Here is a 23,636-nt window from a genome sequence, read left to right as displayed (position 1 = left end):
ATGGAACAATAACCTAATCTTTTCTTCTTCCTCATTCTCTTTGTCTACCGATATCTCTCATCAATCTCTTGATTCTCTTCTTTATTCTACAAAGTCTTACAAGTAGCTGTAAACAGCTATGTTAGTGTTTATGGGGTTAAAATGTGTCTTAATCCAATGCAACTAACTAACTATAAGAGTTTGAGATTGATGTGGAGAGTTTAAAAGCCACTTATACCCAATTTGTCCCAAAACAGGCTAAAACCAAGAAAACATTGCTTAGTAGCTGTAAACAGCTATGTTAGTGTTTATGGGGTTAAAATGTGTCTTAATCCAATGCAACTAACTAACTATAAGAGTTTGAGATAGATGTGGAGAGTTTAAAAGCCACTTATACCCATTTTGTCCCAAAACAGGCTAAAACCAAGAAGACATTGCTTAGAAGCTGTAAACAGCTATGTTAGTGTTTCTGGGGTTAAAATGTGTCTTAATCCAATGCAACTAACTAATTATAAGAGTCTGAGATAGATGTGGAGAGTTTAAAAGCTACTTATATCCATTTTGTCCCAAAACAGGCTAAAACCAAGAAAACATTGCTTAGAAGCACTAAACTGTTATGATAGTGTTTATGGGGTTAAAATGTGTCTTAATCCAATGCAACTGACTAATTATAAGAGTTTCAGATAGATGTGGAGAGTTTAAAAGCCACTTATACCCATTTTGTCCCAAAACAGGCTAAAACCTGTTGGGATTTATGAGACAAAGCTCACAAGAGAGGGTAGACAAACACTTGGTGAATGAATCCCCCTTTACCCACAACAAACTAACTCATTCTCAAGGGGGAGGAGAGAACATCAACTTGTGATGAACTCCCCATAAACAAGCTAGATAGAACCCAAATACTAGAGAGTAAGCGGATCCTAACTAGGAGAAGCACTAGTTTGAGACTTATCCTCTTCTAGTATCACAACACTTAGAGTTTGTGTACTTAGGAGAAGGAGGATTAAGAATCAGTAATCTAGGCTAAGTAAAGCAGTAAATAAGAAGAGTTTAGGTGGATTTGAGAAGAGAATAGGCTGCCTTAAGGGCAGCCCCTAACCGCTAATCACCTAAACAATCTACATTGTGAATATGAACAAGAACACAAGTAGAGAGGGGAAATCGGATTCTCTTCTTTTAGATAATATTGTGATGTATTGTTATATTGAAGTGAATTACAACTTAATATAGGGAATACAATGCTTATGACCGTTAGAGAGAGGAAGAGAGTGTTGATAGGGACATTCTCTCGATTTGGTGAAGGTGATAGTGACATCCTTCCCTTCCTTGCACATGTGATTCTTTTCTTGTGACCGTTAGGTTCTTCCTCCTTGAAAGCGACTTCCTTCCTTCTTCCTTTGGCATCTTCTTGATCACATGGTGGGCCGAGTCTTCCTTCTTCTCATCACTCACACTCGGCCTCATTCCTTCCTTCTTTCCTTTGTGAGACTTCCTCTTGGGCTTCTTCTTCTTATAAGGCCTTTGCCCTTCTCATTGCACTTATGGCCTTCTCTTATTCTTCATTCAGCCCACATGGCCTTACTCATTGTATTCACGGCCTAACCGGCCGTTCTCATGCCATTCATGGCCTCACGGCCACTCTTCTTGGTGCACACGGCCTTACCGGCCGCTTCTCTTCTTTGTACGGACGGGCCTGTACGGACGGGCCTTCTCTTCATCGTGTTCACGGCCTAACTGGCCGCTCACCGGACATGGGTCCGTTCACGGACACGGTACATGGTACCGGACACGGTACATGGTACCGGACACGGTACATGGTCGCTCACGGACACGGACATGGCCTTACCGGCCTTTACATGGCCTTTCCGGCCTTTCTTCTCTTCTTCCAAGGCTCGGCCTTACCGGCCTCTCCTCTCTCTTCCTCCTTACTCTCTAATACTCCCCCGCACGCTTGATCTGCAGGGCACCATGGGGACCAAAGATCAAGGGTGGACTAGTGTCATCTACCTCATTAAAAACCTCAACAAAGAAAACCTCTTGGGATAAAACTTTGTTAAGGGAAAAAGAGTATAGACTCCACTATCCATGATGTCCCATTGATCTTGGTTTGTCAAGAACCAGCTCTCTCCTCTTCAGGCCTTTGAACCGCTACACTCCTTAGCCCTTCTTGCCTTGAACTCACTTCATATGATCTCTCCAAGCTTGCACTTCTCGAATTTTCTTTTGAGGCTCTCATAGTCTCCTTCACCCTTGAAACAAGTGATAAAGAAGAAAAGAATAAGTGTTTGCTATGAGGAATATCAAAGAAAATTCTAAAGAAAACTTTAAAAGAACATATTAAAGAGTAAAGACTAGTAATAGAGCTAAGATAATGAATTTAAGAAATTTAAATAGAGTAGAGTTTAGAGCACAGCCTTTTTGGTGTTTTGATGGATAGGAAGGAGAGGGTTGATCACTGATGCGGTTTGGAATTCCTCCTTGAGACCGCTCCTACTCTAACCATGGTTTTTAAACCCGGCCAGTTTTATCGTCAGACTGACATATGCCCACTGAATCGGACATAACTTTCGAACGGCTGCTCGGATTGGTATGATTCCACTTCCACTGGCAAGATGACTCTGTGGTCTCGAACTTTAATGAAGAACGCGGAAGCCGAATCGCAGTGGAAGGGTTTCGTCCGAGTCGATCTTTGAGACGCTTCGGCTGAGCTTTAAGTAAAGACTTTTGCTTGTGGCCGAGCAGAATCTGTGAGGTACGGTCTGAAGTCACTTGATCTCCCCCGTAACCTTTACTTGATGATGGGCTGAAACCTCATCACCTCAGTTGAAGCCTTGTGCATCACCGTTCTTGTGCACATCCAATCAACAGTTGAAACCTTGTGCATCACCTTTCCTAAAGACCATTGTGCACATCCGATCAACAACTTGGCACTAACACACATGCTCTTGGACTGATTCATCACCTTCCACCAGCCTAACAAAGACTTGGTGGCCCTTGGTTCTAACTCCAGGCATTGTGCTGCGCTCTTACATGGCTATCTTGTAGCCTTCAACCTCGCCACTTCTTCTTCTTGAGATAGTAGGCGAGCTCCACACAATCTTCAAGGCTGAAGCTGAAACCAAATTCAATGGAACAGATTCTAAACAAGAGATTGTGAGAGATTAGAGTATAGAGTATAGACTGAAAATAAATAGAGAATTTAGAGAATTAATAAGAGTATAAATAGAGAATTAGTAACCAAGTATAAGTAACCAAGAGAATAAAGTATAAGAGAGTATAAGAGAGAATATGGGCGATAGTATAAGGTGAATGGAGAGTAGAATAGAACTCAAGAGTTCCTATGGACAGAGTTAGACTCTGTTTTCTTGAGTTTGCAGAAGCTTTGACAGCCAAGAACAACCAAGAAGACAATCTCTTTTGGTGCTTTAATGGCTGAAACACAATGGACCTTATGGAAAATTAGTTTCTCCAAAGGTTTAACAACAAAACTCCTTGTAGAATCACTTAAACAAGTGTTCTTCAAGAGATTAAGGCTTTAGATCCACGAAGATAACATATAGAAGATGTTTTTCGTGGTCCCAAGCAAAGAAGAAACAACAAAAGCCTTTGGAACAGCCTATTGTCCAACGGTTAAAAGAATGCATCTTTGAACAGCTTTAGTCTAGTTGACCAAGCGGACATGAGATGCGAAAATTAAGATCTCTCTCTTCTTCAAGCTTGAATCTGGACACACCATAGGGCCAGAAACAAAGCTTTCTCAACATTGAGAAGAAGAAGTAGCGATTTAGTAATTAAGCCTTTAAAGGAAATTTAACAAAAGCAAAATTAAACCTTTAGAGGAAAATTAACTAAATCCTAAGAGAGCTAAATCCTAAGAATTTCGTGGCTCATACAAGCACACAAGAACCGTGAATCCTCACCATGAACAACACAATTTGCTCAATGGTTCATCACTTCCCACACATCCCAAAAATAAACAAAGCTATTACCAAATCGGTAAAGCTTAAGGATGGGGCTTGTAAAATCGATTTCTTTCCACACACTTGGTCTACAAATTCTAACAAGACAAGAGACCAAGCTTACTCAACAATGAGCTGCTAGAGAATCGATTTAATCAACAAAAGCAAAATTAAAGCTTTAAAGAAACTAAGCTAAGCGATTTAACACCTAAGCAAAGTCTAAAACTTTAACTAAGCTAACTCCTAAGAAAACGACTTTGAGAATGAGTTTAAATCACCAAGAACAGAGCCTGCTCTGATACCATGTTGGGATTTATGAGACAAAGCTCACAAGAGAGGGTAGACAAACACTTGGTGAATGAATCCCCCTTTACCCACAACAAACTAACTCATTCTCAAGGGGGAGGAGAGAACATCAACTTGTGATGAACTCCCCATAAACAAGCTAGATAGAACCCAAATACTAGAGAGTAAGCGGATCCTAACTAGGAGAAGCACTAGTTTGAGACTTATCCTCTTCTAGTATCACAACACTTAGAGTTTGTGTACTTAGGAGAAGGAGGATTAAGAATCAGTAATCTAGGCTAAGTAAAGCAGTAAATAAGAAGAGTTTAGGTGGATTTGAGAAGAGAATAGGCTGCCTTAAGGGCAGCCCCTAACCGCTAATCACCTAAACAATCTACATTGTGAATATGAACAAGAACACAAGTAGAGAGGGGAAATCGGATTCTCTTCTTTTAGATAATATTGTGATGTATTGTTATATTGAAGTGAATTACAACTTAATATAGGGAATACAATGCTTATGACCGTTAGAGAGAGGAAGAGAGTGTTGATAGGGACATTCTCTCGATTTGGTGAAGGTGATAGTGACATCCTTCCCTTCCTTGCACATGTGATTCTTTTCTTGTGACCGTTAGGTTCTTCCTCCTTGAAAGCGACTTCCTTCCTTCTTCCTTTGGCATCTTCTTGATCACATGGTGGGCCGAGTCTTCCTTCTTCTCATCACTCACACTCGGCCTCATTCCTTCCTTCTTTCCTTTGTGAGACTTCCTCTTGGGCTTCTTCTTCTTATAAGGCCTTTGCCCTTCTCATTGCACTTATGGCCTTCTCTTATTCTTCATTCAGCCCACATGGCCTTACTCATTGTATTCACGGCCTAACCGGCCGTTCTCATGCCATTCATGGCCTCACGGCCACTCTTCTTGGTGCACACGGCCTTACCGGCCGCTTCTCTTCTTTGTACGGACGGGCCTGTACGGACGGGCCTTCTCTTCATCGTGTTCACGGCCTAACTGGCCGCTCACCGGACATGGGTCCGTTCACGGACACGGTACATGGTACCGGACACGGTACATGGTACCGGACACGGTACATGGTCGCTCACGGACACGGACATGGCCTTACCGGCCTTTACATGGCCTTTCCGGCCTTTCTTCTCTTCTTCCAAGGCTCGGCCTTACCGGCCTCTCCTCTCTCTTCCTCCTTACTCTCTAATAAAACCAAGAAAACATTGCTTAGAAGCTGTAAATAGCTATGTTAGTGTTTATGGGGTTAAAATGTGTCTTAATCCAATGCAACTAACTAATTATAAGACTTTGAGACAGATGTGGAGAGTTTAAAAGCCACTTATACCCATTTTAACCCAAAACAGGCTAGCAGCAAGAAAACATTGCTTAGTAGCTGTAAACAGCTATGTTAGTGTTTATGGGTTAAAATGTGTCTTAATCCAATGCAACTAACTAATTATAAGACTTTGAGATAGATGTGGAGAGTTTAACAGCCACTTATACCCATTTTGTCCAAAAACAGGCTAAAAGCAAGAAAACATTGCTTAGAAGCTGTAAACAGCTATTTTAGTGTTATGGGGTTAAAATGTGTCTTAATCCAATGCAACTAAGTAATTATAAGAGTTTGAGATAGATGTGGAGAGTTTAAAAGCCACTTATACCCATTTTAACCCAAAACAGGCTAACAGCAAGAAAACATTGCTTAGTAGCTGTAAACAGCTATGTTAGTGTTTATGGGTTTAAATGTGTCTTAATCCAATGCAACTAACTAATGATAAGACATTGAGATAGATGTGGAGAGTTTAAAAGCCACTTATACCCATTTTGTCCCAAAACAGGCTAAAACCAAGAAAACATTGCTTAGAAGCTGTAAACAGCTATTTTAGTGTTATGGGGTTAAAATGTGTCTTAATGCAACTAAGTAATTATAAGAGTTTGAGATAGATGTGGAGAGTTTAAAAGCCACTTAGACCCATTTTGTCCCAAAACAGGCTAAAACCAAGAAAACATTGCTTAGAAGCTGTAAATAGCTATTTTAGTGTTTATGGGGTTATAATGTGTCTTAATCCAATGCAACTAACTAATTATAAGACTTTGAGATAGATGTGGAGAGTTTAAAAGCCACTTATACCCATTTTAACCCAAAACAGGCTAACAGCAAGAAAACATTGCTTAGTAGCTGTAAACAGCTATGTTAGTGTTTATGGGTTTAAATGTGTCTTAATCCAATGCAACTAACTAATGATAAGACATTGAGATAGATGTGGAGAGTTTAAAAGCCACTTATACCCATTTTGTCCCAAAACAGGCTAAAACCAAGAAAACATTGCTTAGAAGCTGTAAACAGCTATTTTAGTGTTATGGGGTTAAAATGTGTCTTAATGCAACTAAGTAATTATAAGAGTTTGAGATAGATGTGGAGAGTTTAAAAGCCACTTAGACCCATTTTGTCCCAAAACAGGCTAAAAGCAAGAAAACATTGCTTAGTAGCTGTAAACAGCTATGTTAGTGTTTATGGGGTTAAAATGTGTCTTAATCCAATGCAACTAACTAACTATAAGAGTTTGAGATTGATGTGGAGAGTTTAAAAGCCACTTATACCCAATTTGTCCCAAAACAGGCTAAAACCAAGAAAACATTGCTTAGTAGCTGTAAACAGCTATGTTAGTGTTTATGGGGTTAAAATGTGTCTTAATCCAATGCAACTAACTAACTATAAGAGTTTGAGATAGATGTGGAGAGTTTAAAAGCCACTTATACCCATTTTGTCCCAAAACAGGCTAAAACCAAGAAGACATTGCTTAGAAGCTGTAAACAGCTATGTTAGTGTTTCTGGGGTTAAAATGTGTCTTAATCCAATGCAACTAACTAATTATAAGAGTCTGAGATAGATGTGGAGAGTTTAAAAGCCACTTATATCCATTTTGTCCCAAAACAGGCTAAAACCAAGAAAACATTGCTTAGAAGCTGTAAATAGCTATTTTAGTGTTTATGGGGTTATAATGTGTCTTAATCCAATGCAACTAACTAATTATAAGACTTTGAGATAGATGTGGAGAGTTTAAAAGCCACTTATACCCATTTTAACCCAAAACAGGCTAACAGCAAGAAAACATTGCTTAATAGCTGTAAACAGCTATGTTAGTGTTTATGGGTTTAAATGTGTCTTAATCCAATGCAACTAACTAATGATAAGACATTGAGATAGATGTGGAGAGTTTAAAAGCCACTTATACCCATTTTGTCCCAAAACAGGCTAAAACCAAGAAAACATTGCTTAGAAGCTGTAAACAGCTATTTTAGTGTTATGGGGTTAAAATGTGTCTTAATGCAACTAAGTAATTATAAGAGTTTGAGATAGATGTGGAGAGTTTAAAAGCCACTTATACCCATTTTGTCCCAAAACAGGCTAAAACCAAGAAAACATTGCTTAGAAGCTGTAAATAGCTATTTTAGTGTTTATGGGGTTATAATGTGTCTTAATCCAATGCAACTAACTAATTATAAGACTTTGAGATAGATGTGGAGAGTTTAAAAGCCACTTATACCCATTTTAACCCAAAACAGGCTAACAGCAAGAAAACATTGCTTAGTAGCTGTAAACAGCTATGTTAGTGTTTATGGGTTTAAATGTGTCTTAATCCAATGCAACTAACTAATGATAAGACATTGAGATAGATGTGGAGAGTTTAAAAGCCACTTATACCCATTTTGTCCCAAAACAGGCTAAAACCAAGAAAACATTGCTTAGAAGCTGTAAACAGCTATTTTAGTGTTATGGGGTTAAAATGTGTCTTAATGCAACTAAGTAATTATAAGAGTTTGAGATAGATGTGGAGAGTTTAAAAGCCACTTAGACCCATTTTGTCCCAAAACAGGCTAAAAGCAAGAAAACATTGCTTAGTAGCTGTAAACAGCTATGTTAGTGTTTATGGGGTTAAAATGTGTCTTAATCCAATGCAACTAACTAACTATAAGAGTTTGAGATTGATGTGGAGAGTTTAAAAGCCACTTATACCCAATTTGTCCCAAAACAGGCTAAAACCAAGAAAACATTGCTTAGTAGCTGTAAACAGCTATGTTAGTGTTTATGGGGTTAAAATGTGTCTTAATCCAATGCAACTAACTAACTATAAGAGTTTGAGATTGATGTGGAGAGTTTAAAAGCCACTTATACCCAATTTGTCCCAAAACAGTCTAAAACCAAGAAAACATTGCTTAGTAGCTGTAAACAGCTATGTTAGTGTTTATGGGGTTAAAATGTGTCTTAATCCAATGCAACTAACTAACTATAAGAGTTTGAGATAGATGTGGAGAGTTTAAAAGCCACTTATACCCATTTTGTCCCAAAACAGGCTAAAACCAAGAAGACATTGCTTAGAAGCTGTAAACAGCTATGTTAGTGTTTCTGGGGTTAAAATGTGTCTTAATCCAATGCAACTAACTAATTATAAGAGTCTGAGATAGATGTGGAGAGTTTAAAAGCCACTTATATCCATTTTGTCCCAAAACAGGCTAAAACCAAGAAAACATTGCTTAGAAGCACTAAACTGTTATGATAGTGTTTATGGGGTTAAAATGTGTCTTAATCCAATGCAACTGACTAATTATAAGAGTTTCAGATAGATGTGGAGAGTTTAAAAGCCACTTATACCCATTTTGTCCCAAAACAGGCTAAAACCAAGAAAACATTGCTTAGAAGCTGTAAATAGCTATGTTAGTGTTTATGGGGTTAAAATGTGTCTTAATCCAATGCAACTAACTAATTATAAGACTTTGAGACAGATGTGGAGAGTTTAAAAGCCACTTATACCCATTTTAACCCAAAACAGGCTAGCAGCAAGAAAACATTGCTTAGTAGCTGTAAACAGCTATGTTAGTGTTTATGGGTTAAAATGTGTCTTAATCCAATGCAACTAACTAATTATAAGACTTTGAGATAGATGTGGAGAGTTTAACAGCCACTTATACCCATTTTGTCCCAAAACAGGCTAAAAGCAAGAAAACATTGCTTAGAAGCTGTAAACAGCTATTTTAGTGTTATGGGGTTAAAATGTGTCTTAATCCAATGCAACTAAGTAATTATAAGAGTTTGAGATAGATGTGGAGAGTTTAAAAGCCAGTTAGACCCATTTTGTCCCAAAACAGGCTAAAAGCAAGAAAACATTGCTTAGTAGCTGTAAACAGCTATGTTAGTGTTTATGGGGTTAAAATGTGTCTTAATCCAATGCAACTAACTAACTATAAGAGTTTGAGATTGATGTGGAGGGTTTAAAAGCCACTTATACCCAATTTGTCCCAAAACAGGCTAAAACCAAGAAAACATTGCTTAGTAGCTGTAAACAGCTATGTTAGTGTTTATGGGGTTAAAATGTGTCTTAATCCAATGCAACTAACTAACTATAAGAGTTTGAGATAGATGTGGAGAGTTTAAAAGCCACTTATACCCATTTTGTCCCAAAACAGGCTAAAACCAAGAAGACATTGCTTAGAAGCTGTAAACAGCTATGTTAGTGTTTCTGGGGTTAAAATATTTCTTAATCCAATGCAACTAACTAATTATAAGAGTTTGAGATAGATGTGAATGTTAGACTTTGTAGAATAAAGAAGAGAATCAAGAGAGTGATGAGAGATGTCGGTAGACAAAGAGAATGAGGAAGAAGAAAAGATTAGGTTATTGTTCCATAAGAATATCGGTTACAATGTAGGCTAATGCCTATTTATATCATGAGAAACTCTAGGGCTACACCCTTTACAAACCGCACAGCTAAGTGATAGGGACAGGAAGAGAGAAGAGACTAATCCCAAGGTTGATAGCGACCCGTCTTAGTCTCCTTAAACCAAACATCACCCGTGACTCTTCTTGCTCCACTTGCGCTTTCCCTCCAACGGCTATCTTGGGAATTCTAGAGTCTTCTAATGGGCTTAGGATGAGCAGGCCTCCTCTCCATTCCTTATCACTAGAAGACTCGGCCATTTCACCACACTTGTACGGACAGCCCATATTCAATACTCGTACGGACGGCCATGGCTGCCTTAGGCTTATTCTTTTGATCAATACTCCCCCTCAAGCTTAGCCTAATGAAATGGCTAAGCTTGGAACCCGTGAAGCAGCACCTCATTAAAAACCTTGACTTAGAAAACCTCATGGGACAAAACCAAGTCGAGGGAAAAAGAGTGTGCTGTCCACGGATTAGAGAAGCTTGATCATGGCCGTGTAATGTCTACAAGTCCAAGTTTGCTATAGATGTGATCACAAACCTTGGAGCTTGCAGACTTGGTGAAGATGTCAGCTAGCTGATCTTGACTCCTTGTGTGGCATGGTAACACCACTCCTTCTTCAATCTTCTCTCTCACCTTGTGGCAATCGCTTTCTATGTGCTTGGTCCTCTCATGAAAGACTGAGTTTGTGGCAATGTGGATGGCCGCTTCATTGTCGCAGTGCATGGTCATGGGCTGCTTTGTCTCGATGCCTAAATCCTTGAGTAGGCCCTTCAGCCATGTCATCTCGTTAGTGAGCTTCCTCATAGCTCTATACTCGGCCTCGGCGCTAGAGCATGAAACCACCTTTTGTTTCTTAGACCTCCATGTAACCAAGTTGCCTCCAACAAACGTGCAGTACCCAGTGGTGGATCTCCTATCCAGCGTGTCGCCATTGTAATCCGCATCACAATAGCCAACGATTTCGGTGTTGTCATTCTTGCCCATCCAAATACCTTGACCCGGACTGCCCTTGAGATAGCTTAGGATCCTCTCGACTTGACTCCATTGGTACTTGCTTGGTGCCTTCATATGTTGGCTAACCTGATTCACAGCATAAGATATGTCAGGTCGTGTGATAGTAAGGTATATCAGCTTACCTACAAGCCGGCGATAGCGTGTGACGTCTAAGAATGGCTCGTCCATTGGTTCCTTAGGTCGGCCTTCCATTGCCCGTAAGCTCTCCCCCTTTCGCTTGAGCTGGTAATCTTCATCAAGGGGCGTAGCAACCGGAGACACACCAAGCTTGCCAGTCTCCTCTAACAAGTCAAGAGTATACTTGCGTTGTGAGAGGAAGAGTCCTTCCGGTGAGCGACAAATCTCAATACCAAGAAAGTATTTGAGTTCCCCAAGGTCCTTGATGTCAAATACCGACTTGAGAGAGTCCTTGGTGTCCTGAATGGCCGCCTTATCATCACCAGTCACGATGATGTCGTCGACGTATATGAGCACCACCACCCAACCAATAGAGGTGCGACGCGTGAAGAGAGTATGATCAGCCTCCGATCGCGTAAAACCATCAGTCTTGAGAGTGGCGCTTAGTTTGTGGTACCACGCTCGTGGGGACTGCTTAAGGCCATAGATGGCCTTACGTAGCCTCAAGACTTTTCCGGGTGTAACCATGTCTTCAAGGCCGGGAGGAGGCGTCATGTACACTTCTTCATCAAGTTCACCTTGAAGGAAGGCGTTCTTCACATCCATCTGCCATAAGTCCCATGAAAGGTTGACAGCAAGTGACAGCACAACCCGAACCGTATGGAGCTTGGCCACGGGTGCAAAGGTGTCCGTGTAGTCCGCGCCATAGGTTTGGGTGAAGCCACGGGCCACTAACCTGGCTTTATGCCGTTCAATGTCACCATTGCTCAAATATTTTATGGTAAACACCCATTTGGAGCTAACTGCCCGCTTGCCTTGAGGAAGATCCGATTCGTCCCACGTATGATTCCGGATCATGGCGCCAGTTTCATCCTTGACCGCATCTAACCAAACTTGATGTGCCTTGGCTTCATCATATGTCTGCGGGATCCAATTGGCGTCCACTTGGCCGAAGAAAGCTTGGTGATCCGCAGGTAACAGCTCAAGGGAACAAACGGACTGAATGGGATGAGCGACAGCTTGGCTATTGTAATAGACACGCTTGTTCTTCCAAGTGGAGGGATCCGACCGAGGTCTGGTGCTCCGACGCAGGACTGGTGCCGGAAGTGGATCCACGCTAGGCAACACGGTGGACGTACCGTCCGTAGGAGCCGTCTCCGTGTTTTCCTCGGTAGAGGCCGCCGCCGGAGCATGCGTGTCCGTTGTAGGGCCAGGGACGGGAACGCCGGTTATGGGTAGGCCAGTCTCGAGAGATTCACCATCTTGGGCTGAACCATTGTCATTTGCATCTCCTTGGTCAGACCCACCATTGGTAGAAATTTGACTTAGTGTTGGCCGCACGGCACCCGTTGGTGGAGATGGGTTGCCAAGGTGATCAAGAAGGAACCGTAGACTCGAAGCTCGGTCATTAGGTGAGTGAGCGAGATCTTTAAGGCTGTTCCAATCCCTCTTGTCATGGTAGCCCACATGTTCTAGAAACCGGACATCTCGAGAGACATATAGTCGACTTGTGGCCGGATCATAACATTTGTACCCCTTTTGTGTGGTGGAGTAGCCAATGAACATACACTTTGTACTTTTGGCATCCAGCTTACTCCTTTGTTCTCCTGGTACTAACACAAAACAAACACAGCCGAAAACTCGTAAGTGATCAAGAGATGGTTTAAATTTGTTTAGTACTTCAAATGGAGATAAGTCATGAAGAACTCTAGTTGGTGTTCGGTTGATTAGGTAGCATGCAGTCATCACGGCATCACCCCAATATCGTTTAGGAACACTCGAATGGAACATGATTGCCCGCGCCACTTCCATGAGGTGCCGGTTCTTCCTCTCGGCCACACCATTTTGTTGTGGCGTGTAGGGACAACTAGTTTGATGGAGAATGCCATGCTTGGAGAGATGTTCTTTGAACTTGCAACTTGTGTATTCCCCCCCATTATCAGACCTAAGTACCTTAAGTTTAGCATTGAAGTGATTAGTCACATAGTTTTGAAAATTGATAAAGGCATCAAATACTCTATCTTTAGATGGCAACAAGGTAATCCAAGTGTATTTTGATTTTTCATCAATAAAGGTCACAAAATACTTGTTATTATCTCTAGATAGGCATGGTGATGTCCAAACATCTGAGTGAACTAAATCAAAACAATCCTCATAAATAGTAGTTGACTTAGGAAAGATAGACTTGCAATGTTTTCCAAGAATACAAGGTTCACAAGTAGAATTATCAAAAGAAATATTAGGAAACATCAACCCTAAAGCACGTGAATGTGGGTGGCCTAGCCTAGCATGCCACACCATATTCGAATCAACAACAAAACAGGACTTAGTAGAGGATAAATTTGGATCGGTTTTCTCTAGGACATAGAGATCTCCACTCCCTTGCCCTTCTCCAAGAACCTTTCCAGTCTCAATATCCTGAAAATAAACATTGTTAGGACCAAAGATTGCATAACAGTTCAAATCATTTGTGGCCCTCTTAACCGATAGTAAATTGGAGGTAAAGGTAGGCATAAAGAAAGCTTTTGAGGTTTTATCAAATAGTTTCAAGTCCCCTATTCCCTTTACTGGTATCTGTTCTCCATTTGCAATAACAACATTTCCTAAGGCCGGTTTTATGTTGTCAATTAAACTAGGGTTACTAATCATATGATGTGAGGCTCCCGAGTCAATAACAAGCGATTTGCTAGGCCTAGAAGTAAAGAAAGAGATACCAGACTCCTTGAGTGAAGCAATGGAGCGGATGAGAGCCTCAAGGTCTGACTTCCTCACCACATCTCCGTAGGCTGCGGTCATGGCCACCTCATCTCCCTGCTTTGATGATCCGGCTCCTTTATCGCTAACCGCTTCCTTTGAGAGGTTGGCTTTGAACTTGGCCGGCTTGAGGTGAGGATGGAGAACCCAGCACTTGTCTTTCAGATGACCCCGCTTCTTGCAGTGGTCGCACACCAACCACTTCCTCTCCTCTTGCTTGTACGTTCCTTTGTTGGCCGAAGCAAGCTCCCCCTTACCGCTAAACAAATCAAGGGATCCTTGCTCTTTCTGAATTTGGGAGCAAATATCTTCAAAGGAGGGGAGCTTCTCGGCCCTTAGGATGTGCTTCAAGAGATCGTTGAAGGACGGATTCAAGGTAAGTAGGAGTCCGAAGACTTTGTCTTGCTCCTTTCGTTCGTTTAGCACACTTGCCTCAAGTGTACTTGGCCGCAACATGTCAAGCTCGGACCATAGTGCACGGAACTTACCAAGATGCTTAGTGAACTCCACATCATCTTGGTTAAGATCATTTATGGCCTTCTTGACCTCAAAGACTCTAGTCATGTTAGAGACATTACCATACACGCCTTTAAGTGTTTCCCACAGTTCCTTGGCCGTCTCGCAATATGAGTAGGCCTCAAGGATAGGCGTGTCCAGAGAGTTTTGGAGAACAGATAGGACAACTTGGTCTTCTTGGAACCATTTGGCCTTCCTCTCGCTCTCTTCCTCCGCTTCCGCCTCGGAAGCGTCCTCTCCTTTGGGGTTTTTCTTTGGGACATAGTCGGACTCGACATGACTCCAAAGGCCACGACCTCCAAGGGCGGTTCTTGTGGTTCTTGTCCACAGCAAGTAGTTTGTCCCCTTTAGGACAACCGGTGAAACAATGGGCTTGGCGTTTTCCATGGTCGGATTTCTATGGACCGATGGGTAAAGCTTTTACCCGGAGAATAAAAGAGATGTGAGTGAGAAGAAACGAAGATAAGGAGACTAGAGTGTAGAAATGAGTAGGAGAATGAGATTAGACTGTAGAGAATCGAAGAACTTGCTCTGATACCATGTTAGACTTTGTAGAATAAAGAAGAGAATCAAGAGAGTGATGAGAGATGTCGGTAGACAAAGAGAATGAGGAAGAAGAAAAGATTAGGTTATTGTTCCATAAGAATATCGGTTACAATGTAGGCTAATGCCTATTTATATCATGAGAAACTCTAGGGCTACACCCTTTACAAACCGCACAGCTAAGTGATAGGGACAGGAAGAGAGAAGAGACTAATCCCAAGGTTGATAGCGACCCGTCTTAGTCTCCTTAAACCAAACATCACCCGTGACTCTTCTTGCTCCACTTGCGCTTTCCCTCCAACGGCTATCTTGGGAATTCTAGAGTCTTCTAATGGGCTTAGGATGAGCAGGCCTCCTCTCCATTCCTTATCACTAGAAGACTCGGCCATTTCACCACACTTGTACGGACAGCCCATATTCAATACTCGTACGGACGGCCATGGCTGCCTTAGGCTTATTCTTTTGATCAATAGTGAAGAGTTTAAAAGCCACTTATACCCATTTTGTCCCAAAACAGGCTAAAACCAAGAAAACATTGCTTAGAAGCTGTGAACAGCTATGTTAGTGTTTATGGGGTTAAAATGTGTCTTAATTCAATGCAACTAACTAATGATAAGAGTTTGAGATAGTTTGAGATAGATGTGGAGAGTTTAAAAGCCACTTATACCCATTTTGTCCCAAAACAGGCTAAACCCAAGAAAACATTGCTTAGAAGCTGTAAACAGCTATGTTAGTTTTTATGGGGTTAAAATGTGTCTTAATCCAATGCAACTAACTAATTATAAGAGTTTACGATAGAGGTGGAGAGTATAAAAGCCACTTATACCCATTTTGTCTCAAAACAGGCTAAAACCAAGAAAACATTTCTTAGAAGCTGTAAACAGCTATGTTAGTGTTTATGGGGTTAAAATGTGTCTTAATCCAATGTAACTAACTAATTATAAGAGTTTGAGATAGATGTGGAGAGTTTAAAAGCCACTTACACCCATTTTGTCCCAAAACAGGCTTAAAACCAAGAAAACATTGCTTAGAAGCTGTAAACAGCTATGTTTGTGTTTATGGGGTTAAAATGTGTCTTAATCCAATGCAACTAACTAACTATAAGAGTTTGAGATTGATGTGGAGAGTTTAAAAGCCACTTATACCCAATTTGTCCCAAAACAGGCTAAAACCAAGAAAACATTGCTTAGAAGCACTAAATAGTTATGTTAGTGTTTATGGGGTTAAAATGTGTCTTAATCCAATGCAACTAACTAATTATGAGAGTTTGAGATGGATGTGGAGAGTTTAAAAGCCACTTATACCCATTTTGTCCCAAAACAGGCTAAAACCAAGAAAACATTGCTTAGAAGCTGTAAATAGCTATTTTAGTGTTTATGGGGTTATAATGTGTCTTAATCCAATGCAACTAACTAATTATAAGACTTTGAGATAGATGTGGAGAGTTTAAAAGCCACTTATACCCATTTTAACCCAAAACAGGCTAACAGCAAGAAAACATTGCTTAGTAGCTGTAAACAGCTATGTTAGTGTTTATGGGTTTAAATGTGTCTTAATCCAATGCAACTAACTAATGATAAGACATTGAGATAGATGTGGAGAGTTTAAAAGCCACTTATACCCATTTTGTCCCAAAACAGGCTAAAACCAAGAAAACATTGCTTAGAAGCTGTAAACAGCTATTTTAGTGTTATGGGGTTAAAATGTGTCTTAATGCAACTAAGTAATTATAAGAGTTTGAGATAGATGTGGAGAGTTTAAAAGCCACTTAGACCCATTTTGTCCCAAAACAGGCTAAAAGCAAGAAAACATTGCTTAGTATTGATCAAGAGAATAAGCCTAAGGCAGCCATGGCCGTCCGTACAATTATGGGGCCGTCCGTACAACCAAGCAATAAGGCCGAGTCATGTAAGTGTGTAAAGACAATGAGGAGGCCTGCTCTCCTTAGGCCCATGAGAAGGATCTAGAATGTCGCTTGTAGCCGTTAGAGAGGAGGAACAAGTGGAGTCACGGGTTATGTTGTGTTTAAGGAGACTAGGACGGGTCACTATCACCGTTGGGATTAGTTCTATCTCTCTCCTTGTCCCTATCACTTATACGATCGGTTGGTAGAGGGTGTAGCCCTAATTTTCCCTTGATATATATAGGCTTTAGCCTACATTGTAATATGATTTCTTATGGAACAATAACCTAATCTTTTCTTCTTCCTCATTCTCTTTGTCTACCGATATCTCTCATCAATCTCTTGATTCTCTTCTTTATTCTACAAAGTCTTACATGGTATCAGAGCAAGTTCTTCGATTCTCTACAGTCTAATCTCATTCTCCTACTCATTTCTACACTCTAGTCTCCTTATCTTCGTTTCTTCTTACTCGCATCTCTTTTATTCTCCGGGTAAAAGCTTTACCCATCGGTCCATAGAAATCCGACCATGGAAAACGCCAAGCCCATTGTTTCACCGGTTGTCCTAAAGGGGACAAACTACTTGCTGTGGACAAGAACCACAAGAACCGCCCTTGGAGGTCGTGGCCTTTGGAGTCATGTCGAGTCCGACTATGTCCCAAAGAAAAACCCCAAAGGAGAGGACGCTTCCGAGGCGGAAGCGGAGGAAGAGAGCGAGAGGAAGGCCAAATGGTTCCAAGAAGACCAAGTTGTCCTATCTGTTCTCCAAAACTCTCTGGACACGCCTATCCTTGAGGCCTACTCATATTGCGAGACGGCCAAGGAACTGTGGGAAACACTTAAAGGCGTGTATGGTAATGTCTCTAACATGACTAGAGTCTTTGAGGTCAAGAAGGCCATAAATGATCTTAACCAAGATGATGTGGAGTTCACTAAGCATCTTGGTAAGTTCCGTGCACTATGGTCCGAGCTTGACATGTTGCGGCCAAGTACACTTGAGGCAAGTGTGCTAAACGAAAGAAAGGAGCAAGACAAAGTCTTCGGACTCCTACTTACCTTGAACCCGTCCTTCAACGACCTCTTGAAGCACATCCTAAGGGCAGAGAAGCTCCCCTCCTTTGAAGATATTTGCTCCCAAATTCAGAAAGAGCAAGGATCCCTTGATTTGTTTAGCGGTAAGGGGGAGCTTGCTTCGGCCAACAAAGGAATGTACAAGCAAGAGGAGAGGAAGTTGTTGGTGTGCGACCACTGCAAGAAGCGGGGTCATCTGAAAGACAAGTGCTGGGTTCTCCATCCTCATCTCAAGCCGGCCAAGTTCAAAGCCAACCTCTCAAAGGAAGCGGTTAGCGATAAAGGAGCCGGATCATCAAAGCAGGGAGATGAGGTGGCCATGACCGCAGCCTACGGAGATGTGGTGAGGAAGTCAGACCTTGAGGCTCTCATCCGCTCCATTGCTTCACTCAAGGAGTCTGGTATCTCTTTCTTTACTTCTAGGCCTAGCAAATCGCTTGTTATTGACTCGGGAGCCTCACATCATATGATTAGTAACCCTAGTTTAATTGACAACATAAAACCGGCCTTAGGAAATGTTGTTATTGCAAATGGAGAACAAATACCAGTAAAGGGAATAGGGGACTTGAAACTATTTGATAAAACCTCAAAAGCTTTCTTTATGCCTACCTTTACCTCCAATTTACTATCGGTTAAGAGGACCACAAATGATTTGAATTGTTATGCAATCTTTGGTCCTAACAATGTTTATTTTCAGGATATTGAGACTGGAAAGGTTCTTGGAGAAGGGCAAGGGAGTGGAGATCTCTATGTCCTAGAGAAAACCGATCCAAATTTATCCTCTACTAAGTCTTGTTTTGTTGTTGATTCGAATATGGTGTGGCATGCTAGGCTAGGCCACCCACATTCACGTGCTTTAGGGTTGATGTTTCCTAATATTTCTTTTGATAATTCTACTTGTGAACCTTGTATTCTTGGAAAACATTGCAAGTCTATCTTTCCTAAGTCAACTACTATTTATGAGAATTGTTTTGATTTAGTTCACTCAGATGTTTGGACATCACCATGCCTATCTAGAGATAATAACAAGTATTTTGTGACTTTTATTGATGAAAAATCAAAATACACTTGGATTACCTTGTTGCCATCTAAAGATAGAGTATTTGATGCCTTTATCAATTTTCAAAATTATGTGACTAATCACTTCAATGCTAAACTTAAGGTACTTAGGTCTGATAATGGGGGGGAATACACAAGTTGCAAGTTCAAAGAACATCTCTCCAAGCATGGCATTCTTCATCAAACTAGTTGTCCCTACACGCCACAACAAAATGGTGTGGCCGAGAGGAAGAACCGGCACCTCATGGAAGTGGCGCGGGCAATCATGTTCCATTCGAGTGTTCCTAAACGATATTGGGGTGATGCCGTGATGACTGCATGCTACCTAATCAACCGAACACCAACTAGAGTTCTTCATGACTTATCTCCATTTGAAGTACTAAACAAATTTAAACCATCTCTTGATCACTTACGAGTTTTCGGCTGTATTTGTTTTGTGTTAGTACCAGGAGAACAAAGGAGTAAGCTGGATGCCAAAAGTACAAAGTGTATGTTCATTGGCTACTCCACCACACAAAAGGGGTACAAATGTTATGATCCGGCCACAAGTCGACTATATGTCTCTCGAGATGTCCGGTTTCTAGAACATGTGGGCTACCATGACAAGAGGGATTGGAACAGCCTTAAAGATCTCTCTCACTCACCTAATGACCGAGCTTCGAGTCTACGGTTCCTTCTTGATCACCTTGGCAACCCATCTCCACCAACGGGTGCCGTGCGGCCAACACTAAGTCAAATTTCTACCGATGGTGGGTCTGACCAAGGAGATGCAAATGACAATGGTTCAGCCCAAGATGGTGAATCTCTCGAGTCTGGCCTACCCATAACCGGTGTTCTCGTCCCTGGCCCTACAACGGACACGCATGCTCCGGCGGCGGCCTCTACCGAGGAAAACACGGAGACGGCTCCTACGGACGGTACGTCCACCGTGTTGCCTAGCGTGGATCCACTTCCGGCACCAGTCCTGCGTCGGAGCACCAGACCTCGATCGGATCCCTCCACTTGGAAGAACAAGCGTGTCTATTACAACAGCCAAGCTGTCGCTCATCCCATTCAGTCCGTTTGTTCCCTTGAGCTGTTACCTGCTGATCACCAAGCTTTCTTCGGCCAAGTGGACGCCAATTGGATCCCGCAGACATATGATGAAGCCAAGGAACATCAAGGTTGGTTAGATGCGGTCAAGGATGAAACTGGCGCCATGATCCGGAATCATACGTGGGACGAATCGGATCTTCCTCAAGGCAAGCGGGCAGTTAGCTCCAAATGGGTGTTTACCATAAAGTATTTGAGCAATGGTGACATTGAACGGCATAAAGCCAGGTTAGTGGCCCGTGGCTTCACCCAAACCTATGGCGCGGACTACACGGACACCTTTGCACCCGTGGCCAAGCTCCATACGGTTCAGGTTGTGCTGTCTCTTGCTGTCAACCTCTCATGGGACTTATGGCAGATGGATGTGAAGAACGCCTTCCTTCAAGGTGAACTTGATGAAGAAGTGTACATGACGCCTCCTCCCGGCCTTGAAGACATGGTTACACCCGGAAAAGTCTTGAGGCTACGTAAGGCCATCTATGGCCTTAAGCAGTCCCCACGAGCGTGGTACCACAAACTAAGCTCCACTCTCAAGACTGATGGTTTTACGCGATCGGAGGCTGATCATACTCTCTTCACGCGTCGCACCTCTATTGGTTGGGTGGTGGTGCTCATATACGTCGACGACATCATCGTGACTGGTGATGATAAGGCGGCCATTCAGGACACCAAGGACTCTCTCAAGTCGGTATTTGACATCAAGGACCTTGGGGAACTCAAATACTTTCTTGGTATTGAGATTTGTCGCTCACCGGAAGGACTCTTCCTCTCACAACGCAAGTATACTCTTGACTTGTTAGAGGAGACTGGCAAGCTTGGTGTGTCTCCGGTTGCTACGCCCCTTGATGAAGATTACCAGCTCAAGCGAAAGGGGGAGAGCTTACGGGCAAAAGAAGGCCGACCTAAGGAACCAATGGACGAGCCATTCTTAGACGTCACACGCTACCGCCGGCTTGTAGGTAAGCTGATATACCTTACTATCACACGACCTGACATATCCTATGCTGTGAATCAGGTTAGCCAACATATGAAGGCACCAAGCAAGTACCAATGGAGTCAAGTCGAAAGGATCCTAAGCTATCTCAAGGGCAGTCCGGGTCAAGGTATTTGGATGGGCAAGAATGACAACACCGAAATCGTTGGCTATTGTGATGCGGATTACAATGGCGACACGCTGGATAGGAGATCCACCACTGGGTACTGCACGTTTGTTGGAGGCAACTTGGTTACATGGAGGTCTAAGAAACAAAAGGTGGTTTCATGCTCTAGCGCCGAGGCCGAGTATAGAGCTATGAGGAAGCTCACTAACGAGATGACATGGCTGAAGGGCCTACTCAAGGACTTAGGCATCGAGACAAAGCAGCCCATGACCATGCACTGCGACAATGAAGCGGCTATCCACATTGCCACAAACTCAGTCTTTCATGAGAGGACCAAGCACATAGAAAGCGATTGCCACAAGGTGAGAGAGAAGATTGAAGAAGGAGTGGTGTTACCATGCCACACAAGGAGTCAAGATCAGCTAGCTGACATCTTCACCAAGTCTGCAAGCTCCAAGGTTTGTGATCACATCTACAGCAAACTTGGACTTGTAGACATTACACGGCCATGATCAAGCTTCCCTAATCCGTGGACAGCACACTCTTTTTCCCTTGACTTGGTTTTGTCCCATGAGGTTTTCTAAGTCAAGGTTTTTAATGAGGTGCTGCTTCACGGGTTCCAAGCTTAGCCATTTCACTCGGCTAAGCTTGAGGGGGAGTATTGATCAAGAGAATAAGCCTAAGGCAGCCATGGCCGTCCGTACAATTATGGGGCCGTCCGTACAACCAAGCAATAAGGCCGAGTCATGTAAGTGTGTAAAGACAATGAGGAGGCCTGCTCTCCTTAGGCCCATGAGAAGGATCTAGAATGTCGCTTGTAGCCGTTAGAGAGGAGGAACAAGTGGAGTCACGGGTTATGTTGTGTTTAAGGAGACTAGGACGGGTCACTATCACCGTTGGGATTAGTTCTATCTCTCTCCTTGTCCCTATCACTTATACGATCGGTTGGTAGAGGGTGTAGCCCTAATTTTCCCTTGATATATATAGGCTTTAGCCTACATTGTAATATGATTTCTTATGGAACAATAACCTAATCTTTTCTTCTTCCTCATTCTCTTTGTCTACCGATATCTCTCATCAATCTCTTGATTCTCTTCTTTATTCTACAAAGTCTTACACTTAGTAGCTGTAAACAGCTATGTTAGTGTTTATGGGGTTAAAATGTGTCTTAATCCAATGCAACTAACTAACTATAAGAGTTTGAGATTGATGTGGAGAGTTTAAAAGCCACTTATACCCAATTTGTCCCAAAACAGGCTAAAACCAAGAAAACATTGCTTAGTAGCTGTAAACAGCTATGTTAGTGTTTATGGGGTTAAAATGTGTCTTAATCCAATGCAACTAACTAACTATAAGAGTTTGAGATAGATGTGGAGAGTTTAAAAGCCACTTATACCCATTTTGTCCCAAAACAGGCTAAAACCAAGAAGACATTGCTTAGAAGCTGTAAACAGCTATGTTAGTGTTTCTGGGGTTAAAATGTGTCTTAATCCAATGCAACTAACTAATTATAAGAGTCTGAGATAGATGTGGAGAGTTTAAAAGCCACTTATATCCATTTTGTCCCAAAACAGGCTAAAACCAAGAAAACATTGCTTAGAAGCACTAAACTGTTATGATAGTGTTTATGGGGTTAAAATGTGTCTTAATCCAATGCAACTGACTAATTATAAGAGTTTCAGATAGATGTGGAGAGTTTAAAAGCCACTTATACCCATTTTGTCCCAAAACAGGCTAAAACCAAGAAAACATTGCTTAGAAGCTGTAAATAGCTATGTTAGTGTTTATGGGGTTAAAATGTGTCTTAATCCAATGCAACTAACTAATTATAAGACTTTGAGACAGATGTGGAGAGTTTAAAAGCCACTTATACCCATTTTAACCCAAAACAGGCTAGCAGCAAGAAAACATTGCTTAGTAGCTGTAAACAGCTATGTTAGTGTTTATGGGTTAAAATGTGTCTTAATCCAATGCAACTAACTAATTATAAGACTTTGAGATAGATGTGGAGAGTTTAACAGCCACTTATACCCATTTTGTCCCAAAACAGGCTAAAAGCAAGAAAACATTGCTTAGAAGCTGTAAACAGCTATTTTAGTGTTATGGGGTTAAAATGTGTCTTAATCCAATGCAACTAAGTAATTATAAGAGTTTGAGATAGATGTGGAGAGTTTAAAAGCCAGTTAGACCCATTTTGTCCCAAAACAGGCTAAAAGCAAGAAAACATTGCTTAGTAGCTGTAAACAGCTATGTTAGTGTTTATGGGGTTAAAATGTGTCTTAATCCAATGCAACTAACTAAAATAAGAGTTTGAGATTGATGTGGAGGGTTTAAAAGCCACTTATACCCAATTTGTCCCAAAACAGGCTAAAACCAAGAAAACATTGCTTAGTAGCTGTAAACAGCTATGTTAGTGTTTATGGGGTTAAAATGTGTCTTAATCCAATGCAACTAACTAACTATAAGAGTTTGAGATAGATGTGGAGAGTTTAAAAGCCACTTATACCCATTTTGTC

Source organism: Camelina sativa, chromosome 20, assembly GCF_030686135.1.
Source record: "Camelina sativa cultivar CO46 ecotype springtype chromosome 20, ASM3068613v1".
Classification (NCBI taxonomy): Eukaryota; Viridiplantae; Streptophyta; class Magnoliopsida; order Brassicales; family Brassicaceae; genus Camelina; species Camelina sativa.
Note: the sequence above shows the minus strand (reverse complement) of the source record.